The 13,453-nt window shown below is 45.0% G+C and overlaps 1 protein-coding gene across 2 annotated transcripts in view; it reads left to right on the forward strand.

The window, feature by feature from the left end:
• The first annotated feature begins 2,763 nt into the window (after positions 1-2,763).
• Positions 2,764-13,453, forward strand: part of ccdc120a (coiled-coil domain containing 120a) — a 41,606-nt gene continuing 30,916 nt past the window's right edge. The window contains exon 1 of one of the 2 annotated variants that reach the window (XM_063463941.1): positions 2,764-3,455. The gene's annotated coding sequence lies outside the window, so the exon portion shown is untranslated. Of the gene's footprint in view, positions 3,456-7,099; positions 7,168-13,453 lie in introns of those variants that run through there. The other variant, XM_063463944.1, reaches the window with a different exon arrangement.

The raw sequence follows: 13,453 nt of genomic DNA on the forward strand, positions 1-13,453 counted from the left end.
TGCTGAAAAGGCTGGCTGTTCACAGAGTGCCGTATGGAAGCATATTGATGGAAAGTTGGGAAAAGTGTTGCAGGAAAAGGTGCGCAGGAAACTGATGTCAAGACAAGCTTATTCAAGAATGGGAGAACTTCACAAAGAGTGGACTGAGGCTGCTGTCGTTCCATAAAGAGCCGCCACACAGACGTCTTTAGGACAGGAATCACACCTGTCACATTCCAGATACTCCTGAGCCTGAGACGACATCAGGAGTGTCTTGGCCTGGCCCGAGGTGAAAAAGATCCGGACTGTCCTCTTTTCATTGAAGTACAGTTTGCACTTAATTTGGAGATCAAGATCTGGAGATAGAATAGAGAGGCACAGACTGAAAAGTCTTTGAAGTTTCCACAGTCTGTGATGGGTTGGTCTGCTTGATCGTGCCGGTGGTGGTCGGTCCACTTTTATCAAGTCCAAAGTCAACAAAGCCTCTGCCAGAAGGTTTTACTACGGAAGAGCATTCAGGCCACCAGGGAAAAAAAGTGGGCACATCTTTTTTTCTTCTTTTCCAGAATTCTGAGGAAAAAGTCAGAATTCTGACTTTCTCTTCAGATGCACTCTGAAGAGCCTGAAGAAGAAGAAGATGCTTCCTTCCTCCCCACAACCGCTCACAAGAGATGACCGCCCCTCCCTAACCCTGAGCCAGAGGCTCCTTCCTGTTGAAAGGGAGTTTTTCCTTCCTACTGTCACCAAAGCGCTTGCTCACATCATCAGACGCTGAAAGTCAGTCATATAGAATGTAATTGGAGTACAGTAGAGAGGAAGCAGCAGCAGATTTAAACATCATCTGAGCAGAAATCAGCGGAAACAGGAGCAGCTTAGCCTGAAGCCTCATTGTGTTTCTGCACATGTGGGTGGTGGTGGTAGGTGGGGAGCTATTCTTCTGGATTCGTCCCAGCGGCAGGATTATTCTCTGAATTAACCCTTCAGATGTGCTGCTCCGAGTCAAAGTGAGCTGCTCCGAGAATTTAGATGCACGTTTGTTTCACAGTTTGCCAGATGTCACCAGAGTTTGTGTTTCCACGTTTTCTGCAGGTCACCTGCTCATATTCATGTTTTTAAATATTGCTCACTGAGTAAAGTTCAACCTAAAATGATTTGATGTTTTTTTATATTTTTTCAACAACATATTTATATGATTAACAACACAGTGGATTTTAAATCCATCAGTCAAGACTTCACTTACTGAATTACTTTAAAGCCTCTAACAAACAGGGCGGATGGTGTTCAATAATGGCTTTAATCCTCGTTCAGTAAATGCAGCACTTTTGTTAAACCCCTGGAAATAAAGCTGGAAGTCTGCACTTCAATCACATCTTGAGTGTTTGACTTGAAACTAGAGATCCAGCCTGTTACAGAAAGCTGGTTTTCATGACTTTATCACTGAGTGAAGTTGATTTTTCGTGATCCCTGTGGTTCACGTAAAGGTGAAATGACTTGTTTTCCTTTGAGTTTTCAAGCTTACATATGATTTTTCTTCACCAGCTGATCACACAGACCTACTGCCCCGGCCTCCGTCAGAGCTGGAGCTGTTCCAGCATTCATCATGTGGAATGGGAGGGGTTTCCATCACAGAGGGAGCACAGTGATCGTACCTGGCTTCAAGTCTCTTCTGGCACACAGACATTCATCTCAGTAAAAGGAGGAACTGTGAAGAGACTGCACTGGTTGTGATGGAAAGTGTTCATATCATTTTCACTGATGCCTACAAGAAATCGGTATTTATGTATACAGTCTCTTGGAACACGTTCCAGCTTTTACGTCAAAGTCAAATGAGAAAAGGAAGCAAATTAAAGGAACACTTTTGCATACCTGACAACATCAGAGCATGCTCCTAATGAGGCTTCAGAGGTTGGTGTGTGGGATCTCCTCCCAGATCTGGACCAGGCCTTCTCTGAGCTTCTGGACAGTCTGAAGTGCAACCTGGTGGTGTCCGGTGGATGGCACTGTCCCACAGGTGAACTATTGGATCTAGAGGATGTCGGGGCCTCAGCCCACCCTCATGAAGTCTGTTGCTGATTGTTTTGTGAGAAACGTTCTCACCAGTGGCCTGCTGGAGGTCATTTTGTGGCTCTGGAAGTGCTCATTGTTCCTCCTTGCACAAAGGAGCAGATACTGGTCCTCCTGATGGATTAAGGGCTTTCCACAGCCCTGTCCAACTCTCCTAGAGTAACTGTCTGTCTCCTGGAATCTCCATGCTCCTGAGACTGTGCCACAGCAAACCTTGTGGTAATGGGTGAAATTCTGGAGGAGTTGGACTACCTGTGCAAGGTCCAAGTATCGCTTCATGCTACCAGTAGTGACGCTGACCCTAGCCAAATGCTAAACTAGTAAAATACAGAAAAGATGAAGAGGGAAAAATGTCAGTGGCTGTCAGCTGTAAAACCATTCCTGTTTTGGGGGTTGTCTCATTGTTGCTCCTCTGTTGTTAGTTTCATTAGTGCCAAAGCAGATGAAACTGATTAACAACCCTCTGACCACATCAATATACCTGGCGGTTTAACTGACCTGATGCTAAACTCTGATTAAAAAGTGTTGCAGTGTATAACACTGACAGATGAGGACTGGTCAAATACGTTTCATTGCTCCGAAAAGAACAGAGCTGGAGACAAAGCAGTTATTTTAAGGCTGACCACTGTCACATATTATAGAACTGTCCAGCAGTGCAGTCTTATTAGTCAGACACAGTAACACGAATAAGAACAATTAAAAGGTTTTTCTTTTCTTTCTTCGTGAAACCAGATGAGTCGCCCCCTGCTGGTCACGGAAAGGAAGGCACTTTCATCCATCCTTTATATCCAGTATATGACCTTCACTAAGACGTTTTTTAAAACTTAGTTTTTGGCTGAAACGTGTTTTATAAATCAAGTTATGAAAAAAGCGTGGTGTAAGCAGACTGATGTAGGTGTGCGGATGGATCTGCATCAGAAACAGTTTCCTCTGATTATCGTCGCGGATGAGAGGTGAAACGTCTTCAAGCAACTTAAAGAAGTCCAGACACTTTTCTTTCCAAGCTCCTTAGACTACGATGACCTGGATGACTGAGAACCTTCACAGACACGTCGCGTTGTGAAACATGAAGGGACCTCCTGCTGGAGTCGGGCGAGGGCGTGCGCATGCCCGCCGCATGGTGCTGGCGTCGTGAGCGCGCCTCGTGCTGCTGCTGCTGCTGCTGATGGAGCTTCACTGAGCACAGAGAGCGGCCGCCGTGTCGAGGAGGAGGATGAAGAGTGATGAACAGAGTGTCGACCCTACATGACTGATCGGATCGCTGCACGCGCGAGGCGACCGTCGGCGTCATCAATCGGCGCGCAGAGCCCAGCTGATGTGAGGCTGAGCGCGAGCCGCAGCGGGAGACAATCAGCTGAGCGGCACCTGGACGTTGTGACGGAGGAGCCGCAGGTGAAGGGTCAGGCCAGCAGGTAGGAGCTCTGTCACCCGCCTGCGCACCTAGACACGGCCCCGGCTGGCTGCCCGCCGCTCCGCCAGACTCCATTCAAAAAATCGCTGTTTTTAGTCTGCATGTCTGCGGGCTGCAGCCGAGCTGCACGAGGCGGTGCCGCGAGTCCACCGAGCCTCTCTTTAACAAATCGGGTCACAGTTCAGAGGGCGGCGGCGGGAGGAAGGCTGGGCCGGGCTCGGAGGTGTGCTCTGCAGCTGTGCCGGGTTTTTCCGCAGACACAGAAAAATCCTGAGTGAGGCTGATTTTAACACCGAAGCTGCTGCGATGATGAGATCTGACAGCAGTGTTGTTGTTGTGGCTGCGCGTCACACCCAGCGCCACGTGCTGCCGCCGCTGCTGCTCCTGCGCGCGCGCCGAGCTGTTACATATCGGTTTGTAATTATTTATTAATAATTATCTAATGAAAGGTTGGAGGGTTTTCCCAGCTTTGCTGCTCAGGATCATAAAACACTGACTTGACGGACAGACCCAGGGTATAGTGTGAGAGAGAGAGTGTGTAGGTGTGTGTCTGACTGTGTGTGTTTGTATGTATGTGTGTGTGTGTGTGTGTGTGTGTGTGTGTGTGTGTGAGAGAGAGCGAGAGGGAGACAGAAACAGTGCGTGTAGGTGTATGTGTGTGTGTGTGTGTGTGGTATATGCATGTTTGTACTCATATGTCGGGGTTCATCTCCTGTTTTCTCTTGAAACCAGTCCCTGTCTTAAACATGCATTCTCGCGAATGTCCAGTAGGGGGCGACTCACCTGGTCTCAATGGAATAGAAGTCTATGAGAAAACTTCTCCACTTCTTACCTGATCTACGAGCCCAGCAAACACATTCTTGATGAGTTAATTGGCTGTATCACTAGCTTTAGGTCTTAATAAATAAAACATGATCTTTGTTTTGTAAATTACGGCCCCTGAAAGGAGCTGGATGTGCTTTAAGCCAGGGTTGGGCAGCTCTTGTATTTTCTCCAGGGGGGACATAAAGACAAAATCATGATAGGGCCTCGCTTTGAATATCTAAATTAAAATGTGACGCACGCAAAAAACCTGAATTACTCCAAAAGCTATTTTAGTTAACTAAAACTAAATTAAAAAATAATTCTGAAGAAAATATGTTTAGTTTTATTATTTGTTACTTTGGTAAAATCTGTTATCTGCCATATATGTCTACAATACTGAGAGTCAGCTGCCATAAATCTGCAATAAATACAGTAATAATTCAAACAGAACTATATCATAAAATGTGCAAAATAAGAAGAAGTAATGAAAGCTTTAAAATAAATTTTTACGGAGTACAAAGTGCAACATTTGCATCTGAAATATAATGAAGTTGCAGCAGAAACTGTCCTAACACAGAAATACTTAGAAGTACATGAAAACTGCACCTCTGTAAAGTACTTTCTCCTTCATGCTCTCATCCAGTGGCGTTACCAGTACTCTACAGTACTGCAGGTGGGCGGAGCCCCCACAGCTGTGATGGCGGTAGAACCATTATTTTGACCTCCTTCTTTCTTTTCCCTTATTTTTCCTCCCTCGGATGTGCTCCCTGTGCAGTCGCTTTGGGACACACACACACACACACACACACACACACACACACACACATGTCTGGTTTGCTATCCTCGTGGGGACATCCCATTGACATAATGCTTTCCCTAGCCCCTTACCCTAACCCTAACCATTAAAAATGAATGCCTAACCCTAACCCTTACCCTAAACCTAACCATAACCTAATTGTAACCCTGACAGTAAAACCACATTTTGAGTGTGAAAATTGCTTTCAACCCCGAGGGGACCTGGATTTTGGTCCCCACGGTGCAGAAAGTCCCCACCAGGATAGTAAAAGTCAGATTTTGGTCCCCACCAGGATAGTACGAACCCGTACACACATACACACACACACACACACACACACACACACACACACACACACACAGCTATTCTTGCTGTCCTGCCTTGTGTGAGGCTCAAAATGAGCCTTCGGGGAGCCACTGTAAGCAGGGCTGGTCCACATATAGACACAAATATTGGTTTGTCTGCCTGAACACAAATCTGTGCATCCTGAGGATGAACAAAATGTCACCAAACTGAAGGAAAACTAAAATCATGTCAGTTAGATGTCCTGATTTGTTCCTGGTTTGTTCAGAGTATAAATTAAAACCAAATCGACCAATCAGAGAGGAGGTAGATCCGTGCTGCAGATATTTTTTTCCCAGACTCTTTATTAACTTTTATTACAAACAAGCAAAGAAACAGTGTCCTGCTTCAGTGTTGATGTAAAACTGAGATCAGAAGTCCAGCAATGAGTTCAGGAGCAGCTCGGTGACTTCATTCATCCGATGTGAGGAAAAAACTCAATGAGTGTGTTGAAGCAGATTAATTTAATCTGAGGAGATTTTCTCACATTAACTCAAGCGGCTCAGAAGTGGATTAGACTCTTCCTGAAGCTTAGACACAAGCTGAAGCCCACAATGAAACAAAAACCAGAGTGAAGAAGAAAGCCTGACCTTAACACAACTGAAATGCTGAGGCATGACCTGGAGAGTTCTGTTCAATTAAGACATCCTAGAAATGTCGATAAACTGAAAGGAACAAATCAAAGTTTTCAGTAAACTCTAACAGAGGCTGTAGCTGCTAATGGAGTTTTCTTCCTTTTAAAAAACTGTGTGTTTAGTCAGCTACAAGCTGCAACCTCCACATCAGAAACATGAACTGCAGTTCCTCGAGCAACACATGAGGCTAGCTCTAAAAGCGAGTAACTCCCCATATACTGTATATAAAAGATGGACGTAGCCACCTTCGAATTACCATTAGTTCTGGAATCCGGATTTTGAAACCTCAGTGTTACTGGTTGAGATCATGTTGGTCTTTTAGGGCAGGAAGTTACCATATTTACACCACAGGGTGGAGTGAAGCTATTAGCTAAAACTAGTTAGCTTAATTAGCAAGCCGCATCAACAAACTGTACGCGTACGATGCAGAGATACCCGTTAATTAGTTCTAATTAACCAAAACTGAAGCATAAATGTTTTGGATGAACTGTACCACATAGTAGGACACGATGTTTGTACGATAAATGCATTAAAACTGCAGTGAACAGGCTCCATGCAGCACCTCCAGCTAGCTGCAATATAGCTAATCACTGTTCAAAGTGATTAGCCATGCTCCCTAGCTTAATTACACAGGTGTATGAGAGGTAAAGAAAAAAATTACACCTCTTAGAGTTGTTATAATGGAGGAAACTATTCAAATCACTGTACTGGGCCTTGATACTTTCTACTGTTAGCACCACATAACAGGGACATGCATGTTAACATTACTGCATATAAATCCAGCGCATGTAGGACTTCTAGCCTCAGCTAATGTGTAGACCTCGTCTCTGCTTCTGCCTTTAAGACACAAAATGTCAGTGAAACAAGCAAACAAACAGTAACGGAGACAACAAAGACAAAAACCAGCCTGCATGATCACGCAGCACTCCGCCCTGTTGTCCTGATTTTGTCATGACTATGGGCTCCAACGCTGAGGCATCAACATGTTGAGTCCACTCACAGGCGGCGTGACGGTGGGTGTGTTCAGCTTTTACAGATGACATTAGATCACATTTTGAGTAATCAGTGGGGAAATCCTGGTGATTCCAGCTGGCTCACTACACGTTTACGAGTTTGCAGATTGACTGTGACACCGAGTAAGCGACTTTATCTTGTTTCGTGGATGGAAAAGCGTTGCAGCAGTGTAATGTTGTGTAGAAGTGTTGGTAGCAGGCTGAGATGTGTGCAGGACGTTTATTTCTGAGAGCAGGATGATGGGAGCTGAGGGGGACAGACTTGTTGTTTTGCTGCAGGAGCAGATGGATGTTTGTGTGTGTGTGTGTTTGTGGTAATCGGTGTGTGTTTCCTGCAGTTTGAACTCTCTTCTTCTGCTGTTTGTCTGTTTCTGTGCTCGCTCCATAAAGCAAATTAAAACTGTGAGAGAGAGAGAGAGAGAGAGAGAGGAGGATTAGAGGATTTAACGTGCTGGTCAGAGCTGAACATTAAATCTGATGAATTCAGATTTTCATCTCGTCTGCTCTCAGACTCACAGCCCATGTTTACTGTATTAATGAGGACCTTCAGGCTGACGTGGAGCCGGTCCTGCAGAACACCAAGTCTGAGTCTGATCACTCTGACGGGCGTTTGCACCTGCACAGAGGTCGGTGTGTCCACATTCGAGTCCGGTTAGGGTCAGCTGAACCAGCCTTCAGCTGTGTGCTTGTTTTAGAAGAGCCTTGAAGCTTCTGCTGGAGACAGTCAGCAGAAAGCAGGCAGCTCGAGGCTTCTGCGTTTGTTTTTCACCGGCAAGAAGCTGTCAGAGCAAAGTGATGCAGAGACTTTGCAGCATAGAGCCATAGAATAAAAATTTCACCCGATTCTTTCTTGCTTTTGTTTAGATCTTTTTCTTCTTTATATATTTTGCTTTTCCTCTTTCTTAAATTTTTTTGTGGCTTCTTTCAAACTTTCTTTTGCATGTTTGTTCCTGTTTCCTTGATTTTTCTATTTTTCTTCTTTTTTGATTTTTCTTTGTATACTTTGCTTTTTAATTTCTTTACACTTGTTTTTTTCTTTTCGTTTTGCTGTTTTGCTCCTTTTTTCACTACTTTTCACTCTTTCTTTCTTTCTTTCTTTCTTTCTTTCTTTCTTTCTTTCTTTCTTTCTTTCTTTCTTTCTTTCTCTCTCTTTCCTCCTCTCTCTCTGTTTTAGTAAAGCAGCTTATTCCGTTTCAGGCTCATGGCGGCATCGAGGGAGCCGAGGCACTCAGGCTCCTCTCTCTCTCTCTCTCTCTCTCTAGTAGCCTCCTTCAGCTCCTCTTAGGGGATCCCCTGCCACTCCCGGCTCAGCTGCAAGTGTAATCCCTCCTGAGAATCCTAAATCAGCCGCGGGCACCCCGCGCAGCTGGCTGGAGAGAGTTATACTTGTGGTTTTATTCTTTCAGTCATTACCCAAAGTTCATGAACATGGGTCAGTGTGGGAACATGAGCTGACATGACTCGCCTAACCGAGCTTCCTTTACCTTCTCTTTATTTGACCTTTAACCTTTTTATCCTGTTTAAAGTTCCTTTGTGATGCTTTGCGGTCGTTTCTGTGTGAACTGATATGTTGCTCAGAGAGATTCAATAAGATGGCCTTAGTTTATTTAAACAGGAAGTGATGTCAGATCCTCTGCTTCCTGTCCTTCCAGATGTCACCAATTCACTCGGACACCACAGATGTTTCAGATGCATAAAGCATATAGTCATGTAGAAGAGTGGTCCCCAATACCCAGGCCAGTCAGTGAGTCGTTTGGTACTGGGCCGCGAGAGTTGAGGCTCGGGTGTGAAATTTATGGTTTTCAGGGTTTTTACCATTTTTATAGTTAACTCGGTTTAGCTGGGTCTTTTCCTGTGTGTTATGAATAAATCTCCTTTTTTGGTACCTGTACTGGTTTTATTTTGTTGTATTTATCCGCGACACCTTAAAGGCCGGTCCGTGAAAATATTGTCGGACATAAACTGGTCTGTGGCGCAAAAAAGGTTGGGGACCGCTGATGTAGAACATCTGCAAACATCTGGTTTGAGATTAAATGCTGTCTCGTTGATTACATTATTGATTATAATGCAATTAACTTCACCGGCAGCGACGAACAGGACACACGGGGAGAAAGGAGCAAATGATGCGGAAGGTTACGGTGATAGGCGGGGATACTGAAACACTCATCAGCTGATCGAAGGTGCACGTAGTGTGAAAAGTGAAGGTCACGTGGAAGCGTATTGAACCTGCCTTCTTTCCAACGACCAGCAGGGGGCGACTTGTCTGGTTGTAAAAAGAAGTTTGATTGTATTGAAGTCTATGCAAAAAAGACCCAGCAGCTTCCCTGGTCTCTTTGAACTCAGTAAATTCTTTTGGTCTAGTTTATGGTCCAAGTCGCTTGTTTCAACTCTTATTTATTACGACACGAGGTTTGTGCTCTAAATTATGGTCCTCATTAATCGCAAGAAAGACAATAAGGTTTGGTATGCTTTAGGGTCAGCCGCAATAAGAGTGCAGCATTAATCACGTCCACAGTAAAAGCTGAGAAAAATTTTCAGCTTGAGGTTTTGAAGTCATGACTGTGCCTGTGTTTGTTTCTTATATTCAGTTTGTGCTAGTGAATGTGTGCTGCAGAGTGAATGTGTGCTGCAGAGTGAATGTGTGCTGCAGAGTGATGGGTGACAAGTAAACTGCTCTGAATGCGACCAGGACTTCACAAACCAGAAGTCCTCGGCTGTTACTGAGCGATCTGCAGGTGTGATGGTATTCATCTCTTTGCTGTTGCTCCTTCTTCTATCCCCAGCTCACGGCTTCATCGTTGTCAGCTGCAGGCAGCAGTGAAGAACATTTCTCAGGCTTCATGTTTGTATCTGTGGCTGTTTTCCGTTTTCCTCTCTCACGTGCATGGTCAGAGTAGAGGGTCTTCCTGTGTGTGGTTCTGTCTTACCTGCACTGTTCTCACATGGGCAAATATCAGATATCAGATGTGTTAAAGGCAGTTTAATATCTGATCATATGTCAGGTAGTCTCTAGAAAAGGTCAGGGCTGCAGTGCATGTGTGAGCCAAGAGGGGCAAGAGTTAGACCCCAAGTTTGCCCAGAAAGATGCAGGTTTCAGTGAAGCACTCGCTTTACTACGCTGTCATTTCAACGCGTCCCCCAATTATTAATTTTAGTTGTTTTCATGTGTTTATTTTAGATTAGCATGTGGCATGTGTGAGCCAGATGGGAAGCAGAAGTTTGTCCTCCATGCTGTCCTGAAAGATGCAATAAAGCTAATTCAAACTGGATGAGCGTGTTGACAGATGGAGAGAAAAGCAACGTCTCTTCTCCTCACTAGCCCAATTAGATTTAGCTAAACTTTGCCTTCACCAGTGTCTTTAAGTTTCTGGCAGGCAACATCTTCTACTACTACGGCTTCAGGATACACCCACTCATGAGGGCATCACCGTCATTTATCCTTAAACCCTGCCGATGTTCCAGGTGTCAAACCAAATTGTTTTGTGTCAAAATACCAATAAGACCAGGTGATAGTGCTGACAGACTCCACACTCGAGTCCTGTTAGGATCAGCAGAGCTCAGCCTTTCCCAAAGCTTCAGCAAGATTTAAAGAGCCTTCAAGCTTCAAGGCGGCAGAAGAAACCAGGCAACACCGTGATGAGTCTGGTTCTCCCGGGAGCAGATGATGCAGGTTTGAAATCAAAATATTTTGGGTCAAAATGAACAGAAAGTTAATTCAGGAAGATTCAGGGCAGCAGTGCATGTGTGAGAGCAGCTTGGAGGGGCAGGAGTTTGTCCCTGAGTTTGTCAGCTTCAGCACCGAGCCCACGCGCGCTCTGGCAGTTCAATAAAGGTTATTCAAACCGGATGACAGTGCTGACAGATGGAGAGAAAAGCAGCGGCACTGAGACAGCTCTGCTGGCTTCAGTTCAACACGAAGATGTCTCAGATTTTATTGGATTTGTTTTATAGATCCGAGTCTTTTCTCGCTGACGGGAAGCAGCGTTTGGTGCAGGAATGTTTTTTGGGAAAACAGACGCTGGATGGGATGATTTCATCCCGACAGAAACCGTCTCCTCCGTGTTTCCTTTGTTTCTCCTGCTGAACTGATCGGTGAATTGTGTGTGCACGGCGCTCTAGTTAAAGTCGTCATGTCCCTGCCTGTATCAGCATTAAAGCCATGTGATGATCTCAGAGAGCGAGGAGGTTTGGATGCTGCTCGGCTTTGTGAAGGACGCGTCCCGCAGCTCAGCCCGGCCCTCACAGAGACACAACAACACACGCGTCCTCCAGAGAATACACACATGTAGTATTGATGAAGCTGGTGCCTCTGTGCCTTTGAGCCAAACACACACTGATTCACACACTCAGCACCTGTGTGTGTGTTTCTTACAGTGTGTGTGTTTGAGTGTGTGTGTGTGGAGGATGAATGTAGGTCACGCTGCTGATTCTCTGCACAGCAACAATGCACAAAATCCCAACTCTGAATACTCGCAGTGGATTGGTTGAGAGATCCAGCCAGGCAGCCAATAACCTTTCAACCCCCGGGCACTGTCTGTGTGTGTGTGTGTGTTTGTGTTTCTGTGTGTGTGTGTGTGTGTGTGGACAAATTTCAGTTTAAAAACCGTGGTAGTGAGGACACCTCGGCCTGACTCGGGGTCAGACCTTTTTAAAGACTCTTTGCAGATTCAGAGTTAGTGTCCTGAACGATACAGCGTGGCGTTCAGGTGATATCGCAGTGACATCGCACATACAGCAGCTCAGAGGGCGGAGCCACGGATTGACACAGAAGACCATTTACAACTCCCCGAGACCCCTGCTGTGACACACGTCCAATCAGAGAGCTCAGCCTCTGTCTCTGTGCTGCTGCTGGTGAGGTTACAGGTTGACCTGAAAGTCACACAATCACAGGTCCTGGATCAGTTTTTCAGTTTCATGGGTCAAACGTGCTCGGAGGACGGCCTCAGATACTCTTTCTTTATCATCACATCTGACAAACAAAACATCACAAAGTTATATATCTCTTCAGTTCAAGCTCTGTAGCAAAAAAAAGAAACAGAGATTTTATGTCATGAGACGTCAAGTGTGGGTTTTTTTATCCATTTCTCAGCAAATCGTTTGAGTCTCCTAGAAAACCCGAACATATTTGGTGAAGTTTGGTTTTAGTCAGTGGTGGCATTGCTAACTTGTCTCGCTTGTACAACTCATCATTGCTTCAGTTTACTGAATTCTCAGAACACAATAAAGCAGTGTATGTACAGCGTCAGTGTCACCGTGCCGTGACTGCCTGATGCTGACCGAGGCCGGGTGGGCTGTTGGCAGGCTGCGTGTCCCAGCTGTTCCTGCAGACTTGCATGGACCAGGAGCTCCACCTCTGATCTGATTACTCGTGGTGCAAATCTGACTCGACGGAGATGAAATGCTCCAAGCTGTATTTGTGCCATTCTTGCAGCAGCACCCCGCCCTGTGGCCCTGTCAGAAGGACAGTGCAGGCGTTCGTAGATCAGCAGCATATTAAATCTCTTCCTTGGCCAGTGTGAACGCCTGGGACTCGCCCGGTCAGCATGTTCATTCCAGCAATTCCTCAACTACAGATCTGGACAGTTAAATTTTTTCATTGCATACTTCATATTTAGCATCCTGTTTATACACATATTATAGTGTTGCTCTATAAAATCCAAGCTAAGCTGATCAAATCTGCGGCACGCTGGCCTGGTGGTTAACTCTAGCACCTCACACCATGAAGGTCCTGAGTTTGAATCCAGGCTGGGCTTTTCTGCATGCAGCTTCTTTTCTGTGTACTCTGGCGTCCTCATGGAGTTCAAAGATGTGCGTGGCGTTAGGTTCATTTGTGATTCTAAATTGAACATTGGCGTGAACGGCGACCTGTCCGGGATGTACCCGGCTTCTCAATCTATGACAGCTGTGATAGGCTTATCTCTGCTGTAACATTGGACATTTTAACCTGGGACCCTAAGACAACTTATTTGGTTTTGGAGTCTGCCTCAAGTGGCCAAAGGTGGAACTGCAGTTTTTGGTACTCGGGCATTAGCTACTAAAGGAGGGGCTAGATGGGTCCAAATCAATTACTCCAAATATCTATACTATTGATACCAACGCTGGTATTGATATTGGATTGATAGTAGTGAGATATGATCGATATTTTGTTTCTATCCTTGAAGTTCAGATGTAGCCACTGAATTGTGTTAAATAAATATAAATAAAATAAAATATACCTCAAACATACACTATGAAAAATGGAATTTGGAGAAAATTAGTTTTATAACATCACACTTTTATCTATTCTGATATCAGAGCAGATTCATCTGAAGAAACAAAAACAACACACACACACACACACACTGAAGCACACTGGTCTGCTGTTTTATCTGCAGTTTCATATCTCATCTAAACATCAGCTGTTTGAAGT

The sequence above is a fragment of the Pelmatolapia mariae genome, linkage group LG20 (assembly GCF_036321145.2).
Source record: "Pelmatolapia mariae isolate MD_Pm_ZW linkage group LG20, Pm_UMD_F_2, whole genome shotgun sequence".
NCBI lineage: Eukaryota > Metazoa > Chordata > Actinopteri > Cichliformes > Cichlidae > Pelmatolapia > Pelmatolapia mariae.